At 45.9% G+C, this 19643-nt stretch overlaps 1 protein-coding gene across 3 annotated transcripts in view; it reads left to right on the top strand.

Annotated features, from left to right (window-relative positions):
- The window catches only part of prkn (parkin RBR E3 ubiquitin protein ligase), an 833127-nt gene that overhangs the window by 785874 nt on the left and 27610 nt on the right, over positions 1–19643 (top strand). The gene's annotated exons all lie outside the window — the stretch shown is intronic.

The following is a 19643-nucleotide window of genomic DNA, read 5'->3' as shown; positions in this document are numbered from 1 at the left end:
GACATTTTGGGTTGAGACCCTGCATCTGGACTAGCACTGTCCTTAATCAGCTTTGAGCTGAGCCTGGCTGGAAAATGCAGCTTTGCTCCCAATCTCTTTCTATTTCAACTGATCTCAGCCAAGGTAGAAAGCCAAGGTGGGCAGCCCAAAATTAAAATAAAGTGTTGGAGCTAGGCAGAATTATTCAGTGTTGTCACATGTGGGACCTGCTCATTGACCCCCTACTGTTCATGTTACCACCTTCCTGGGATTGGCAGTTTCATGGGGAAATGTGATAGAGCGGCACACCGCAGACCCTTCGGCCCATCTTATCCATGTCAACCAAGTTGGCATACTGGTCTAGTCCCATAGCCTGCATTTGACCCAATGTCCTCTAAACACTTCATATTTATATATCTATCCAAATGTCGTTTTTTAAAGATTATACACCAGAGTATTGTACAAGCAACTAGGGAAAAACCCAAGCATCTTTAAATCTTGTTTTACATTTACTTTGATCATTTGTGTTTACTAATTGTAAAAATATTGGTGATTAATAAAGGAAGGCTGATTGACCAGCAGTCAGGAGCCATCGAATCAAATACTGAAGTACATTTGTTTCCCATTCATGGCTTATTTCCGGAGTGGGTGGATGTGTTGTGCGACCGCTTGTGGAGATATGGGTGTGACATCTCCAGGAACTCTACGACCCAAGGTTGTCAACAGAGATTAGAATCTAGATGTGGACTTCAACTCTGATGATTCCATGGTGTGACAGTTTGCTGGCAATCAATGAGTCTCCACAACCGGTCAAACCACACACCCATTCCCATTCCCCCCCCCCCCCCCCCCCCCCCTCCCCTCCCCCCCCCCCCTGGCACAAGCCATGAATGGGAAACAAACTTACTTCATTATTTAATTGGATGGTTCATGACTGATGATCCATTAGTCTTCCTGAGGAGGTGCAACCAAATGAGGAGGAGAGTTTCCTGAAGACGAAGCAAGCTCTGACTATCATGGAAGACACAAAATGCTGGAGTTATGCCCCTGTCCCATTTAGGAAATCTGAACGGAAACCTCTGGAGACTTTGTGCCCCACCCAAGGTTTCCATGCGGTTCCCGGAGGTTGCAGGTGGTTGCCGGAGGTTGCAGGTAGTCGAAGCAGGTAGGGAGACTGACAAAAACCTCCGGAACCTCTGGGAACCACACGGAAACCTTGGGTGGGGCGCAAAGTTTCCAGAGGTTTCCGTTCAGGTTTCCTAAGTGGGACAGGGGCATAACTCATCGAGTCAAGCAGCATCTCTGGCGAACACGGATAGGTGACTTTTCGGGTGGGGTCCCTTCTTCAGACTAATTGTCGTAGGGGAGGAGAAATGGAGGCACGATGAAGCCTGACAAGTGACAGGTGGGTACAGATGAGCTTTGTCTTTATTGGCAAATGATTGGACAAGGTCCAGAGAGTAAAAGACAAAAAAGTGTAAGATAAGGATCAGAAAGGTGTGAAATGCAAAGCGAGAGGGGTTTGGTGGAGGGGGAATGGGGGGAAGGGGAAGGGAGAAATGAGTGCGCATCCAGGTGGGTCACAGGGAAGAGAGAGAGAGAGAAGAATGGGCGGTGAGGGGGTTGTTCATCAAAAATTGGAGAATTCAATGTTCATACCGTTGGATTGTAAGGCTAACCAAGCGAAATATGAGATGCTGTTCATAGAGTCTGTTTCAGAACAATCCAAAGTGCTTTATGTTCATTGAAGTATGCAGCGATGTCTGTTATAATGCAGTTATCAGTGTGCAGCCAACATATTCTTACTAATGGTACACAAAATGCTGGAGAAACTCAGCGGGTGCAGCAGCATCTATGGAGCGAAGGAAATAGGCAACATTTCGGGCCGAAACCCTTCTTCAGACTGATAGGGGGTGGGGGGGGGGGGGAGAAGGAAGGAAAAGGGGAGGAGGAGGAGCCCGAGGGCGGGGGGATGGGAGGAGACAGCTCGAGGGTTAAGGAAGGGGAGGAGACAGCAAGGGCTAGCAAAACTGGGAGAATTCAATGTTCATGCCCCCAGGATGCAGACTTCCCAGGCGGAATATGAGGTGCTGTTCCTCCAATTTCCGGTGTTGATCACTCTGGCAATGGAGGAGACCCAGGACAGAGAGGTCGGATTGGGAATGGGAGGGGGAGTTGAAGTGCTGAGCCACCGGGAGTTCAGGTAGGTTATTGCGGACTGAGCGGAGGTGTTCGGCGAAACGATCGCCCAACCTCCGCTTGGTCTCCCCGATGTAAATCAGCTGACATCTAGAGCAGCGGATGCAGTAGATGAGGTTGGAGGAGTTGCAGGTGAACCTTTGTCGCACCTGGAACGACTGCTTGGGTCCTTGAATGGAGTCGAGGGGGGAGGTGAAGGGACAGGTGTTGCATTTCTTGCGGTTGCAATGGAAAGTGCCCGGGGAGGGGGTGGTACGGGAGGGAAGGGAAGAATTGACAAGGGAGTTGCGGAGGGAGCGGTCTTTGCGGAAGGCAGACATAGCGGGGGATGGGAAGATGTGGCGAGCGGTGGGGTCACATTGGAGGTGGCGGAAGTGGCGGAGGATTATGTGTTGTATTTGCCGGCTGGTGGGGTGAAAGGTGAGGACTAGGGGGACTCTGCCCTTGTTGCGAGTGCGTGGATGGGGAGAGATGGGCCCCAGCTACGCCTGCCTCTTTGTCGGGTACGTTGAACAATCCTTGTTCGAGGCGTACCAGGGCCCCATCCCCGACCTCTACCTCCGTTACATTGACGACTGCTTTGGGGCCACCTCCTGCACCCACACACAACTGACTGACTTCATCCACTTCACCACCAACTTCCATCCGGCACTCCAATACACCTGGACCATTTCCGACACTTCCCTACCATTCCTTGACCTCACCATCTCCATCGCAGGGGACAGACTTCTGACCAACATACACTACAAACCAACTGACTCACATGGCTATCTGGACTACACGTCTTCCCACCCTGCCCCCTGTAAAGACTCCATCCCCTACTCCCAATTCCTCCGCCTACGCCGCATCTGCTCCCAGGATAAGACGTTCCACACCAGGGCATCGGAAATGTCCTCATTCTTCAGGGAACGGGGATTCCCCTCCGCCACCATAGATGAGGCTCGCACCAGGGTCTCATCCATACCCCGCAACACTGCTCTCTCTCCCCATCCCCGCACTCGCAACAAGGGCAGAGTCCCCCTAGTCCTCACCTTTCACCCCACCAGCCGGCAAATACAACACATAATCCTCCGCCACTTCCGCCACCTCCAACGTGACCCCACCACTCGCCACATCTTCCCATCCCCCCCTATGTCTGCCTTCCGCAAAGACCGCTCCCTCCGCAACTCCCTTGTCAATTCTTCCCTTCCCTCCCGTACCACCCCCTCCCAGGGCACTTTCCGTTGCACCGCAAGAAATGCAACACCTGTCCCTTCACCTCCCCCCTCGACTCCATTCAAGGACCCAAGCTGTCGTTCCAGGTGCGACAAAGGTTCACCTGCATCTCCTCCAACCTCATCTACTGCATCCGCTGCTCTAGATGTCAGCTGATTTACATCGGGGAGACCAATCGGAGGTTGGGCGATCGTTTTGCCGAACACCTCCGCTCAGTCCGCAATAACCTACCTGAACTCCCGGTGGCTCAGCACTTCAACTCCCCCTCCCATTCCCAATCTGACCTCTCTGTCCTGGGTCTCCTCCATTGCCAGAGTGATCAACACCGGAAATTGGAGGAACAGCACCTCATATTCCGCCTGGGGAGTCTGCATCCTGGGGGCATGAACATTGAATTCTCCCAGTTTTGCTAGCCCTTGCTGTCTCCTCCCCTTCCTTAACCCTCGAGCTGTCTCCTCCCATCCCCCTGCCCTCGGGCTCCTCCTCCTCCCCTTTTCCTTCCTTCTCCCCCCCCCCCCCCCACCCCCTATCAGTCTGAAGAAGGGTTTCGGCCCGAAACGTTGCCTATTTCCTTTGCTCCATAGATGCTGCTGCACCCGCTGAGTTTCTCCAGCATTTTGTGTACCTTCGATCTTCCAGCATCTGCAGTTCCTTCTTGAACACGATATTCTTACTAATACCATTATAATACTGACCTACTGATATGTTGAATTAGATATAAATGTTGTCTGAATCATTGAGAATAATCATCTTGCTCATCTTCTGAGTGGTACCTCAACTACCTCAGAGAGCAGATAGATCCTCCGTTAACAGTTCATCCAAGACATTGCCCTTTCAAACGGGCAGCACTCACTGGGAGCTTGGCTTCCCAGAGCAGGATTCGAACCCACCTTCTGACTACCAAGCACAAAGTGAGTCACACCTGACAAGCAATAGACCTAAAAGACACAACGCAAATACAAAACGCATGGTTGGTATGGCGAAACAGGAATTTTGCAGGAGAAAAATAATAATCATTGAGTACTTATTATGGAAAGTCTCAGCTCTGAAACAACCAGAATTATACGTTGCATTTCATGTCTTTCATCACAAAGGGAGCAGGTGGCTCGACAGAAAAGCTAATTCCTAATGACATGGAAGTATTAAGTCTGTGGTGAATGAGAAAAGATATCTTATAAAAATGGAAAATGTTAAATTGATTGTATAGAAAACATTTAATTGTGATTACAGCCAACAGCACCATGTTAATTAGCTAAATCTGGTGACATGAAAGAATGATCAGGCTTAAAGATCATTGGTCAATGCAAGCTGTCAATAGCAATGGCTGGTGGCTTCCAACAATTAGGCTCAAGTGCATGCAAACAGCCACCAAAGCAGCATTCACTCTTTCTGCAATATTCAGTGTGGCATGGTGGCACAGCTGATTCACTGGTACGATCCTGATCTTGGGTGCTGAGGGGTGTGAAGCTCGGGTGCATGGAGTTTGTGCGTTCTCCCTGTTTAGTTTAGTTTAGAATTGGCATGGAAACAGGCCCTTCGAATCCATACTGAACAATAGTCACCCGTACTCTAGTTCTATGTTATCCCAGTTTTGCATCCTGCACACTAGGGGCAATTTTCAGAAGCCAATTAATGTACAAATCTGCAAGTCTTTGGAATGTGGGAGGAAACTGAAGCACCTGGAGCAAACACACACGATCAAAGGGAGAATGTACTCCACACAGACAGCACCGTAGTCAGGATCGAACTAAGGTCTCCACTAATTGTCTACACTAATTGAGTTTTATCATTGGCATCTATTATTAGTAGGGACCATTAAATGTCTGTTGGAATTTTGCAAAACTAATTTTTCATACAATATTCAGATTCAGATTTAATGGATACATTTCTAAACACTTTAAAATACCAATGGAGTCCTAGCAGAGTGGAAATGGACTGAGGTGTGCAACTAGTTAATGAAGGTAGTTGCAAGTAAACTGAGGTTGTTTGTCGGCAGAACAAAATTCTTCACACGATGGTTTCAACTGGAGTTGTTGACAGTTGGCCATTACTCAAAATTGAGAGTCTTGCAGTCAAAAGTACACAACATCTGTCAGTTACCATTTGTCAAGGTAGAGTGAAGAGCTTTTGTTTGCTGGGTATCCAATCAAAGAAAAGATTATACATGAATACAATCAAGCCATCCACAGTGCACAGATAAAGAGTGCGACATTTAGTACAAGATATAACTTTGGGGTCTGATAACGTCCAATTAGATCTTCAATGAGGTAGATGGGAGGTCAGTACCGCACTCAAGCTGATGGGGGGGGGGGGGGGGGTCATTCATTTGCCTGATAACAGCTGGGAAGAAACCGTTCCTGAATCTGGAGGTGTGCGTTTTCAAACTTCTTTACCACTTGTCTGATAGGAGAGGGAAGATGAGGGAGTGACCAGGATGAAACTGGACCTTAATTATGCTGGTGGCCTTGCTGAGGCAGCGTGAAGTGAAATCAATGGAAGGGAGGCTGGTTTGTGTGATGGTCTGGGTTACATCCACAACTCTCTGGAATTTCTTGCAATCTTGGATGGAGCTGCTGTCCCCAAACCAGTTAGCCAGGGCGCTTTGTCCTGAATGATATCAACCTTCTTGAGAGTTGTTGGAGCAGCACTCATCCAGGAAAGTGGAGAGAGTTCCATCACATTCTCGATCTAGAACACTTGTGTGTGGAAAAGCCATGGAGAGTTGGAAAATGAGCCACTAACCACACGGTTTGCATTTGTAGCCACAGCAATTATGTGACTGGCAATTAGGTTTCAGGTCAATGGTTATCTTTAGGATATTGGCAGGTAATCAAGGTTGGTAATGCCATTGGATGTCAAGGGAAGGGTAGTTCGATTTTTAAAAAAGACTAGATGTGCTGGATTAACTCAACGAGTAAGGCAGCATCTCAGGAGAACATGGATAGGTGATATTCCAGACAGGGACCCTTCTTCACTCTGTATTTAGAAATAATATATACCTGCCATTTGTGTGGTGTGATACTACATGCGATTTAATTAGATCATACCTAAATGTAATCCAGTTCTTGATGCAGGAGGCATTTTATTTTGCAAAACCAGGAAAATCTACCGCCGTTGGATTTCGTAAACACCTCAGAATTGTCAACATTGACCAACAATGGTCTAGTTAGATATTTTTTTAATCAAATGCTCCAAATTGAAAATAAAAACATGAAAAACTACCGGTACACATCACACTAAGTTAATCTTTCCTTCTTGTATAGTTGCCGAGGGATTACATTTTTACATTATTACAATTTGGATAACTCACATAACTATGGATTTTAATATTAAATGGCAATTACAACTATATCAATGCATCTCAAGTCTTCAATAGTGTCGATAAATGCAAAGACCAAGTAATTTTTTTGACATATTCAGCATTAAATTTTTCAAACCTCCTATTATTGCAATTTGGGAATCTCAAACAGTTTTAATTACAACTCAGTCATAGAGAAATCAAACACTTGTTAACGCAGTCTTAACAAACATGTCTGATTTTAAATCAACAATTACAGTGATTGCCTTACAGAGCCATTAATTAGCCAGGTGTGTCTCTACTTTGTGTGTTTGACATCCAAACTCTCCCAGCAATTCTCAGCAATTGCTTCAGAATATTCATAACATCTGTGCATACAAACTAATCTCTCTCAACTGCATGGAACAGTGAAGGATGTGATTCTTAAGCGATTAAGTTATTTGCGTTTCGAGCAGGTTTGGTATACTGGTTTTATCAGTTACGGTTTTTCCCAAGAGTGTTGTATTAACAAGAAACCATTTGTCCCCAATTTTCATCAGTGGCTGCTGTAACCCTTGCATTTAACATGCTGACTTTGCATCTTTTTTCTATTAGCTTAATTATCCCTTTTGTAAGAATCAGACATTCCATTAATGCCAGTAGAGAAAGGAAAGATGTGGATTTATGCAATGCCTTTACGACCTCAGGACATCTCAAAGCTCTTTGCAGCTAATAAAGTATTTGAAATTTAGTGGCTATTGTAATACAAGACATATCAGCCATTTTACTTACAACGAGCTCCCTCTGGTACTATCATAGTAACAGGGTAACCTGACATTTAGAATATTTTAATTATTTCACTGCAGGATGATGCAGATCCCTAACTCCTGGTGAACATGGTGGTGAGCCACCATGTGTTATTGTCCCTCTGACAAAGGTATCCCATCGTGCGATTGTGGAGGGAGTTCCAGAATGTAGATCTATTGAGGATGAAGGAATAAGGAGATATTTCCAAATCACATGTTGCAGAGTCATGGGGCACAGAAACAGGCCCTTGGGTCCAACTTGTCTGTGCCGACCTAGATGCCCCATCTAAGCTAGTCCCATTTGACAGCCTTTGGCCCAAATAATGCTGTTATAGTACCTGTCTCAACTACTTCCTCTGGCAGCCCGTTCCATATACGCACCACACTCTGTGTGAAAAAGTTGCCACTTTCTCCTTAAACTTATGCCTTCTGGTTCTTGATTCCCCTGCACTGGGTAAACGACTGTGCATTCACCCTATCCATTCCCCTCATGATTTTATCCACCTCTATAAACCTCAGCCTCCTGTGCTCCAAGGAGTAAAGTCCTAGTTTACCCAGCTTCCCACGTCGCTCAGACACCTCAAATATGGTATAGATAAAAGGGGAATCCTGCAGGTGGTGGTGTTCTCCTACATTTGTCGCTTTTGTTCTTTTAGTTTCGAGTTTTAAAGTTTAGAAATACAGTGCAGAAACAAGCTTTTCGGTCCACTGAGTCCGTGCCGACCAGTGATCCCCGCACACTAACACTACGCACGCTAGTGACAATTTTCAATTATACCTAGTCAATTAACCTACAAACCTGTACATCTTTGGAGTGTGAAAGGAAACCGGAGAACCCGGGGAGAACGTACAAACTCCATACAGACAAGCACCCATAGTCAGGATTGAACCCGGTTCTCTGGTGCTGTAAGGTAGCAACTCTACCTCTGCGCCACCTTGGATGTCGCAAGGTATTTAAAACATTTATACATTTTTTAAGAACTGGCGCTGCTCTCAGTGGTGGTTTATTGGCCATCCTTTATTGTCCCTGAGGAGATGATGGTGCACTGCCTGCTTGACCTACTGCTGAAGATGCTGTTGAGAGGGTTTACACCTGGCAACGATGAAGGAATACTGATATATTTCTAACGCAGGATCAGTGAGCACTTTCTCTTTTGAGATCTTAACATAAGGCAATGGCAGATGGTTGTCATAATAACTAGGTCACCATCAAATCATTTTTCTTTTTTGCGGATTTTTATATGTGAGGAAGAATTAACACCAATTTACACAGCAGGTGGGCATGTGCCACATATAAATCCAAAGCCTTCAGTCTCCGAATGGCAGCAATTCTAATCCCATTTACTTTCCTTTGGCCCATATCCCTCTAAATCTTTTCTATCCATGTACCTGTCCAAATGTCTTTTAAATGTTGTTATAGTACCTACTTCAACTACCTCATCGGGAAAATCGTTCCAGATACCCACCTGTGTGAAAAAGTTGCTCCTCAGCTTCTTATTAAATCTTTCCCCTCTCATCTTAATGGGAACTTATTGTTCAACAAAGATTGCAGATTGCACCAAATTGTCCAGTTTACATTGGGAAGGGAGGATCCAGTGTGTGTTTTGTGACAACAATAAATGATTGACTAATGAGGGAAAACCTTCACATACATTAAGGAGAAGGAGGATGGAAGTGGGCAGGTTTCCGATTGGCAGGATTTTATCCAGCAGTAATCTTTAGCGTAATCTATCATGAGTTATATGATTTTTGAATGCAATTTGTGCATTAAACAAATTGGTAGTAATCGATCCAATGTCAAGGTCTCCCCATGTCTGACATGGAGCCTAGACCTGCAGGTTTCCGTTTGCCCAGTTGGCGTTGAGATTGAAAGTTGCCGCATTGCTCTGGGCTTGGTCTTTTCTAGGTCACCAGCATGTATTCCCATGACCTATATAATTTCCAGGCACTTCTGACCAGAAGGTCAGCAGGTGAGCTTCGGCCCCTGTTCAATTATCTCCCAATTTGTCTTCCATCAATCCAGCAGGGCCATGGTCTGAGTGCCTGTTATCATTTGACCAAATAGCAACAAAATGAATCTGGGTTAGATTCAAAGTTAATTGTTGAAATATTCAAATACTACATATGTGATTGAGATAAATGTTTTCCTATGCCATTTAGTTTCGAGATATAGCTCTAAACGCAGCCCACCAAGTCTAATCAGTTCACCCGTTCACCCTAGTTCTATGTTATCCCATTTTCTCATCCACTAATTACTCATTAGGAGCAATTTTACAAAGGCCAATTAACTTACAAACCCACATTCTTTGGGATGTGGGAGCAATCTGTAGCACCCAAGCGGAAACCCACATGGTCATTAGATCCTGAGATGATGATTGAACGTGAGTGTCTGATGGTGTGAGGGAGCAGCTCTGCCAGCTGCACCACTGTGCCACCTATTGGTCTTTTAAAAAGTGCAGGAGATAGCACCAAGATCTTGTCAAACATCACACTGGTTTCAGCCGTGAAATTTAAGGCTGCAATCACATACAGATTGAGAAGACATCAGAAGGAATATTTTAATACCTGCAAATGCAAAAGAACTTTAGGTTTGGTGTGGGAGTGCAGTGCCCCAAGGTGGTGAAGATGCTCAGCATGCAACCAATAAGCTCTGCAGATATGATGAGAGTGAATGCTTGCGTCATCTTCTCCCAATATTTCTACCCCAATAAGCATCAGTTGGATATTCATCATACCAGGTCACATCACCTTGACATCATTTCACAGAAGTATGGTTGGGGCCAGGGAATCATTATCTCACAGTAAGCAAAAACAGATAATTATATTTTCTGTGAGAAGGTTTGTTTTGTAGTTTTAGGTTTTAAAGATACAGAATGAAAACAGGCCCTTCGGCCTGCTAAGTCCTCGCAGACCATCGATCGATCACCCATTCACACCAGTTCTATGTTATTCCACTTTTGCATCCACTCCCTATACACCAGGGGCAATTTACAGAGGCCAATTAACCTATAAACCCACACATCTTCCGGGAGGAAACCGGAACATTTAGAGGAAACCCACGTGTCCGCAGGTACAAACTCCACACAGAGTCAAGGTCAAGATTAAACCTGGGTTTCTGGCACTGTAAGGCAGCAGCTCTACTATCTGTGCCATTATGCCATCCCATATATCTGTCAGCGTCCGCACCACATTCTGTGACTCCCTCATTTTTTTCTTAACAACTCCAGCATCCATCAAATTTTTGATATGGAACGTTCCCTGATGAGCAAAGCCAAAGTTGACTCATGGAGGTTGTCGTCGTGCCTTCTCAACCTCATTACTCCAGACACCTGGCAAGCCTGGATTAACAAGACACTTACACACTTTCCTCCGAATCTCCCACTTGTTAGCAGACCTCTTCCCTGGAGCTCCCAGCATGACAGGAACTTAAAATTAAACCCACAGATTTCACTTTGTATTTCATTTGTAATGCAGAAGTGCTCATGGAACACCAAGCATCTGATGGTTGGGTGTAACACTGCATTTATTTTTAATGGTGGAGATATTTTTAAGTCGGAGGTTGACAGATTCTTGATTGGTACGGGTGTCAGGGGTTATGGGGTGAAGGCAGGAGGATGGGGTTGAGAGGAAAAGATAGATCAGCCATGGTTAAATGGCGGAGTAGACTTGATGGGCAGAATGGCCTAATTCTGCTCCTAGAACTTATGAACCCTCACACACTTTTGCAGCGTCAGGTGTACAATCCATGCCCAAAGGCCATTCACAAAAATAGCAATTTATTTTTACCTAGATACTGGTAAACGTAGCCATGTTTAAAGCTGGTAGATCCACTGCCTCACAGCTCCAGAGACCCAGGTTCGGTCCTGATCTCAGATGCTGTCTGTGTGGAGTTTGCATGTTCTCCCAGCAACTATGTGGGTTTCCTCTGCGTACTCTGGTTCCCCACACCTCCCAAAGACATACACTTCGCAGTAAAAGAATATTTCCATTAGCATCATCTCTCCGAAAGTATGCCTCTATATGGATTGGAAGTGAAGCAATGTATGAAGCAATGAAAATATTTGTGGCTTTTGCTGCCCCCTAGTGTCTGCGACACTTAACCACTGGATGACAGCCGAACTGTCCAGGATCAAGAGCAATTTCTGTGCAGTGCGCATACCTCTGCTCAGGAGGGACACTTACACTGTCACATTCCCATCCACTGGCCCTTGAATAATAATTTGCCAACCCAGCAACTTCAAATGCTTCAGTAAATTCAAAACTTTCAACTACTGAGTAACTCAGTGCTGGAGTAACTCAGCGGGTCAGGCAGCATCTTTGGAAAACATGGATAGGTGACGTTTCAGGTCGAAACCCTTCTTCAGGCTTCTTCGGTTTGAAGAAGGACTCAAACCGAAACGTTACCTATCCATGTCCTCCAAAGATGCTGCCTGACCTGCTGAGTAACTCCAGCAATTTATGTAATTTCGGATATTAACCAGCATCTATAGTTCCTTGTTTTCAGACTTTCACATAAATCACTTACTGCTTCTTTTGCATTCTGTTATCGGGAAAATGCAGCTTAATGGCTGGCCGCACCTTGTCCAGAGAGGTCGATGGGTAATTCTGGGGTTCGCTGGCTTTTATTCTGCAGAAGTCATGTCCATTATCCTAATGAGAGTCACACCAACACCAGATGGTCTCATACAGTGCCAACACTACTGATCTAGCATTGATGTGATGCTCTCAATTACTGAAAGAACATTGTTACATATTTTGCATTCTTTTGTAGTGTACACTTATTGATCAAATTTATGACTGACAATCTTTTTCCTTCCTTGAATTTATGAAATCCAAACTGATTTGCAGAAAGGGAAAATATGCTTTACTAATCTTCTGGAATTTTTTGAGGATGTGACAAGTAAAATGGATGAAACGGAGCCTGTGGATGTAGTGTATCTAGACTTTCAGAAAGCCTTTGATAAGGTCCCACACGGGAGACTGGTGACTAAATTAGAGCACAAGGTATTGGGGGTAGGGTGTTGACATGGATAGAAAATTGGTTGTCAGACAGGAAACAAAGAGTAGGATTGAACGGGTCCTTTTCAGAATGGCAGGCAGTGACGAGTGGAGTGCCGCAAGGCTCGGTGTTGGGGCCGTAACTGTTTACCATATATATTAATGATTTGGAAGAGGAAATTAGGAGCAACACTAGCAAGTTTCCGGATGACACAAAGCTGGGTGGCAGTGTGAACTGTGAAGAGGATGTTAGGAGGTTGCAGGGTGACCTGGACAGGTTGAGTGAGTGGGCAGATGCGTGGCAGATGCAGTATAATATAGATACCTTTACTATAGCCAATCATGGTTAAAAATAACCATTTGCATTTTGCAAATTTACATCAAATAGTACCCTGATGTATCCCTGTTGCCAGAACTCCTCGCCCTTTCCCGTTATCAACTCTCCTCATCCGCATCAACCACCTGCAGACACTAGGAACTACAAATGCTGGTTTATACAAAAGGACACAAAGTGCTGGAGTAACTCAGCAGGTCAGTCAGCATCTCTGGAAAACATGGATGGGTAATGTTTTGGGTCGAGACCCTTCTTCTGAACCACCTCCCCAATCATTGTAAGTGCCGCAATTAATCCCCTTTACTCATTTAATTGCCCTCAACAACATCATTCAATCTTATTCCTAATGTTAACACATCCTATCCCCCTTTTCATCAGCCTGCCAGTAACAGCAAATTGGATATCATTCCCAAATCAGCACTTCCAAGTCTAATCTCTCCAATCTCACATAAATCAGACATGACTCCAGCATTGCCGATCAGCCTCTCTAGACAAGGTGCGGCCACAGAGTTGCATATTCCAGATGAGACTCAAGGGATGCGCCTCATGGTGGCAGAAGGCTCCCGGGATGTGCCGTGCAGAGCAACCTGACAGGCAGGCCGCCAAGAACAACCAGGAGGGACTAGTAGAACGTCCCTTGTAGCCAGGGTCCGGAGGTCAAGGAGCACCACCATGTAGGGTCCGTAGGGGTAGGAGCGGCTATGCTGTCAGTGACCGAAGGACTGGTGACGTGATCTAGGGAATGGGCAGGGCTGAAGATGTCTTGGTTGGGTTGCTCCTAGGCCTGGCCAAGATGCCCGCCTGGAGTCACGGTTCCAGGCAGAAGAGGGCTTTGCCCGAGCCAGATGCTTGCCCCTTAACATTACTTCTGCACCCGGGTGGTGTTGGAGAGGGTGGTGTTATTTGTAATATAGTTGTTTGTAATTTAATGTCTGAATAGCGTAGTGATTTTGTAATATGGTGGTGGGTATTGCACCACGGTTTTTTTTGTTTTTGTTTTTTGTATCATGTTCGTAATTAAATAAATTATTTTTGATACAAAAAAAAGAACAACCAGGCGGGCGGGCCACCGAGAGCAAAGAGGGACCCGGCGTTGGGCTGCTGAGAACGAAGTGGGACCCAGCAGGGAGCCACTGGGAACCAAGGGGGATCCACCGATGGGGGGGGGGCACTGTGAGAAAATACGACTGTACTACAAACTTTTGAAACTTTGTCAGTGCCAGAAACGAGGTTAGAAAAATAGAAACATAGAAATTAGGTGCAGGAGTAGGCCATTCGGCCCTTCGAGCCTGCACCGCCATTCAATATGATCATGGCTGATCATCCAACTCAGTATCCCGTACCTGCCTTCTCTCCATACCCTCTGATCCCCTTAGCCACAAGGGCCACATCTAACTCCCTCTTAAATATAGCCAATGAACTGGCCTCAACTACCCTCTGTGGCAGAGAGTTCCAGAGATTCACCACTCTCTGTACTGCCTAGGTGAAGTCTGCTGTATGATTTTACCAGCTTGTATGCAAAAATAAAGAATTTCACTGTATCCAGGTACATATGTCCATGAAGCATCATTGAATCATTGAAAAGGAGCAGAAAGTGATAGATGTGGAAGTCTGTTGTCACTGAATTGCTCAGTGATAGAAAGTTTGGAATTTATGGAAGCATTTTAATTTGCTGAGTTGGCAAATTAATATTTATGGCAGGTGAATGGGAATGTGACAGTGTAGGTGTCCCACTCAAAGAAAGGTCTGTGCCCCGCGTAGAAATCGCTCTTGTTTCAGAACATCATCTGTGGCTGAGTGGTTCAGACACCAGGTGGCAGCAGAGAGCAGCAAATTTCATCAAAGCCCAGCAAATGCAAAGTTTCACATTAATTGAAATTTACAAATTGCTTCATTACGGTATAAATCAATCACATAATTTTCAATAGTTTATTAGTTATAAAATGCTGGAAAGATTGCAGAGAAGATTTACAACAATGTTGCCAGGATTTGAGGTCCTGAGCTATAGGGAAAGTTTGGGCGGAGGGGGGGGGGGGTAGTGAGAGGTGTGGGGAATGTGCGTGGAGTGGGGCCACAGGAAAGAGGGGAAACACGTGTTCATACCATAGGCTTGGAAGCAAGATATTGAGAGAAGTAGCTGCAATAGTTTGTAAATACTAATACAAAATACAGCAAATACAGTTCAGGGTTTTATATAAATAGTAATCAAGGTAAAACCAAAAAGATGTTGTTGAATGGTACAAAACAATGGTTATCTTGAAATTGAAACAGGAATATGTAAGAAGTACAAAAGATTAGAGATATTTTCTTTGTTCGATCCATCTCTCCCTCCTTCTAAAGTCAAATTGTTCTCTCTCTCCCAGATGTGACAAAGATCTTTAAATTGAGAAATTAGCTCTGTTTTACTTTTGTCTTCTTAGCTTGCTGTTTACAGCACTTATTTTTATTGATGATTTCCACAGAAGTGGTATAGTTTGATGTAAAATCTTTGAACGGGGCAAGGGCAATCGGTGAGCTGATCTAAAGAAAGAAAATCACGGGACACAATCAAAAGTATAACAAGAACACCAACGTACACGTGTGAACACCATTAAACGCACCAAAGACTCTCACAGAGCACCAACAAACATTATCTGTTGCAGAGTCATAGGGAGAGATATTGGAACATCCTAACCATTGCTTGCCTGGAACAGGGAATTCGTGAACATCTGAAATCCCAGCCACTATCGTCTGAGTGATTATAATCCGGACAGAATTGGTGGAGCGCAGAGATATGTGAGGGGTGTTATACTGGCAGAGGAAGGGTAAGGCCACAGACAAATTTAAAACGAAGGATGAGAATTTTAAAACTGATTTAGTGAAGGAGAAGATGTTGTGGGCCAGCAAGTTGCTGATTGGACAGGAGCAGGAGTGATTTAGGATTGGGATGCAGAGTTGAAGATCAATTCTGCTTTATATACAGGATGACCGTATGATACACTTGCTCCTTCCTGGTTAAAATGGATTTGGTCAAGTGATAAACAACAGCTGGACGAACAGAACTAGATCGATTTTAGGGGCATTGAATACAAGAGGCAGAAAGTCATGTGCAGCTTTATGGAAATTTGTTTAGGCCATATTTGGAGTATTGCATGCAGTTCAGGTCACCGCATTACAGGGAGGATTGACGTTTTGAAAAGGATGCAGAGGAGGTTTACCAGAATGATGCCTGGATTGGAGGATATCTATCTATGTATCTGTCTGTCTGTCTGTCTGTCTGTCTGTCTGTCTGTCTGTCTGTCTGTCTGTCTGTCTGTCTGTCTGTCTGTCTGTCTGTCTGTCTGTCTGTCTGTCTGTCTATCTATTAATATATAAAACTGTGTGCCTGCCGCCTGCCGTCTGGCTGCCTTTCTGCCTTTTGTTTCGTTCCATCGTGTGATGTCACAATGCCCAATACTCGCAGATGTCCAATCGGAATGGATCCATTTACTCGGTAGAGATTTCACTTTTCTTTCTAAGTATCCGCTCCTCATTACATTTCGTACACATTTATGTACACATTGTTAATCAAATCCTTCTTCCCCCCCCCCCCCCCCCCCCCCCCAAATTTCAAAAATAAACTGGCTTCTCACCCATAGAAGCAGCCCCAGCCCCAGCCCCTGGTGAACGTTCCATCGTGTGATGTCACAATGCCCAATGCTCAAAGACATTGTTGCCATAGAGGGAGTACAGAGAAGGTTCACCAGACTGATTCCTGGGATGTCAGGACTTTCATATGAAGAAAGACTGGATAGACTCGGCTTGTACACGCTAGAATTTAGAAGATTGAGGGCGGATCTTATAGAAACGTACAAAATTCTTAAGGGGTTGGACAGGCTAGATGCAGGAAGATTGTTCCAGATGTTGGGGAAGTCGAGAACAAGGGGTCACAGTTTAAATATAAGGGGGAAATCCTTTAGGACAGAGATGAGAAAAACATTTTTCACACAGAGAGTGGTGAATCTCTGGAATTCTCTGCCACATAAGGTAGTTGAGGCCAGTTCATTGACTATATTTAAGAGGGAGTTAGATGTGGCCCTTGTGGCTAAAGGGATCAGGGGGTATGGAGAGAAGGCAGGTACAGGATACTGAGTTGGGCTGATCAGCCATGATCATATTGAATGGTGGTGCAGGCTCGAAGGGCCGAATGGCCTACTCCTGCACAATTATGTTTCTATGTTTCCCTCTCCACCCCTCTCCTCTGCCCACCCATCCCTCTCACCCCACCCGTGCCCCTCTCCCCCACCCCTTCCCTCCACCGACCCCCTTCCATCCTACCAGTGTCCCTCTGCATCAAACACCACCCTCACACGCTGCCCTCCCACTCTTCACCCCCCCTCCCCCTCCACTCTCCCTCCCCACTCTTTCCCCTCTCACCCACCCTCTCCCCCTCCCTCCTCCTCCCCCCCTTCCCCATCCCCCCCCCATCCCCCACATCTCTATCCCCATCCCCCTCTCTCACCCCTTACACCGCTCTCCTTTCCCTCCCAAATCTGTCCCATTTCCTCCTCCTCCTCTCCCCTCCCTCCCTTCTTCTCACCCCCCCTCCCCCCACCGTTGTGTTTGGGGGGTGGTTAATGTGAGTGTGATGCCGCAGCCCCCCCCCCCTCCCCCCCGCAAACGCCGTTGGGGAAACAGACCCAACGGGTCTGCACTTGGTCTAGTACATAATAAAACTCTAATCTTGTTATCTTCCGGTCTGCGTTGATTTTCTATTTGCGCAAAAACGGTACGCGATGGCGCTACGATTTTTCGCCAGCTCACTCACCGTTTTCCTGTGCTGCGAGTGCACAAAGTTTTGTTCCAATTGGTGGTATATTGTAAAAGTTTAAAAATCTTAAAAACCGTGCATGAGCAGATCGACCTCCTCTCCTGCCAGTCAGCGCCCCGCGGATTAGTCTCTTCTCCTGTCACTCCGCGGGACGGTCCACCCCTTCCTGCGCCATTGTGTCTTTACTGGAGCTGAATGATGCTCTGGATGGCCGGCAGAGGTCTCCAACCAGACACAATTTCGGAGGGACAGGAAGCGGCCCAGCTCGGCCCAGCTTAGCGCAGCCCAGCACGGAGTCAGATATGTCGCCAAACGAAAAGCGGAGACTCTGATCCCGGCGGAGGAGAACGACCAGTAACTGGCGCCCTCTGTGAGTCCCCATTGCACCACCAGCTCCAGCCCCTTCCCCTCTAGTCCCCCTCGCTGGCTCCTACTCCCCTCCCCGTGATACCCCCCTCTCCCCATGGCTCTTCCCCTGTCTTTTCTCCAAGCTCTCTCCCCCCTCCCCCCTGCCCACACACCCCCTAGCCTCCCCCCCACCCCCCCCCCCCGCCCACACACCGTGAGTGGTGGAATATTGCGTTGGGGGAACAGGTTGCATTGGGGGAACGGGTGAGTGGTGGAATATTGCGTTGGGGGACCAGGCCTCCCGCGTGACTGGGACCCAACGGGTCCCACTTAGTCTAGTTAGCTATAAAGAGAGATTGGACAGACTTGGATTGTTTTCTTTGGAACATCAGAGGTCAGTGAGGATAAGGGACAAATCATCCTCTATGATAATCTTCAACACTGATGCTCCGCAAAGATGCATTTTCAGCCCCCTTCTTTACTCCTTTTACACCCAAGACTGTGCAACCATTTACAAATATATTTCAATTTATAAATTCACAGATGACACCACCATTGTGGGCCAGATATCAAATAATGATGAGACGGAGTACAGGAAGGAGATTGAGAATCTCGTGACCTGGTGTCAAGACAACCTTTCTCTCAATGTTCTCTTAAAGTGGGACCCTATTGTCTAAAATGTCAGCAAACCAAAGGAGATAGTGTTTGACATCAGGAAGCGAAGCGGTACACATACCCTTGATGGCATTGACGGTGCTGAAGTAGAGATGGTTGAAACCTTCAAATTCCTAGGAGTCAATATCACCAACAACTTCTCCTGGGCCAAACATATTGAAGCAATGGCCAAGAAAGCACACCAAGGCCTCTACTTTCTTAGAAGGCTTAGGATGTTCGGCATGTCCCCAATAACTCACACCAACTTCTATTGATGTGCCATAGAAAGCATTTTATTGGGGCGCATCAGCATAGTTTGGGAATTGGTCCATCCAAGACCGCAAGAAATGACGGAGAATTGTGGACACAGCCCAGACCATCACACAAACGAACCTCCTTTCCTTTGACTCCATTTATACCTCATGCTGCCTCGGCAAGGCCACTAGCATAATCAAGGACGAGTTGCACCCTGGCCACGACCTCTTCTCCCGTCTCCCATCGGGCTAAAGATAGAGACGTTTTTTACACAGAAGGTGGTGGGTGCTTGGAGCGTGCAGCCATGGGTGGTGGTGGAGGTAGATATGATAGTGCCGTTTAAGAGACTTTTAGATAGGCACTTGGATATGCAGGGTACAGAGGGATGTAGATTACATGCAGGCGGAGGAGATTAGTTTATCTTGGAATCATGTTCACAACAGACATTATGGGCCGAAGAGAATGGGTCTGTACTGTTCTATGTTCTATGATTTCAATACAAAATTAAGATGAAACGTTTCTAAATTGTTCCTCGAGATACAAATCACTACGGGCTAAGCAGAACATTATAAACTTAATATTTGTAATAATGCTATTTTAATTTCCTTGTATGCTCGTGGTTGGAGGAGAGGTGAAATTAAAAATATATGAGGAAATCCAACTACGATTAATTGGGATCATTCGCCCCTATCAAGTGCTATAACATCAGTGAACGTGTTTCCTCAAATTTCTGAAATGGGTCTTGCAAACTTTCATTTCTTGGACTTGAAGGGTGGACGAACCAGCAAC

The sequence above is a fragment of the Amblyraja radiata genome, chromosome 8 (assembly GCF_010909765.2).
Source record: "Amblyraja radiata isolate CabotCenter1 chromosome 8, sAmbRad1.1.pri, whole genome shotgun sequence".
Classification (NCBI taxonomy): domain Eukaryota; kingdom Metazoa; phylum Chordata; class Chondrichthyes; order Rajiformes; family Rajidae; genus Amblyraja; species Amblyraja radiata.
The sequence above is the reverse complement of the archived record's forward strand: the minus strand, read 5'-3'. Positions and strand labels throughout refer to the sequence as shown.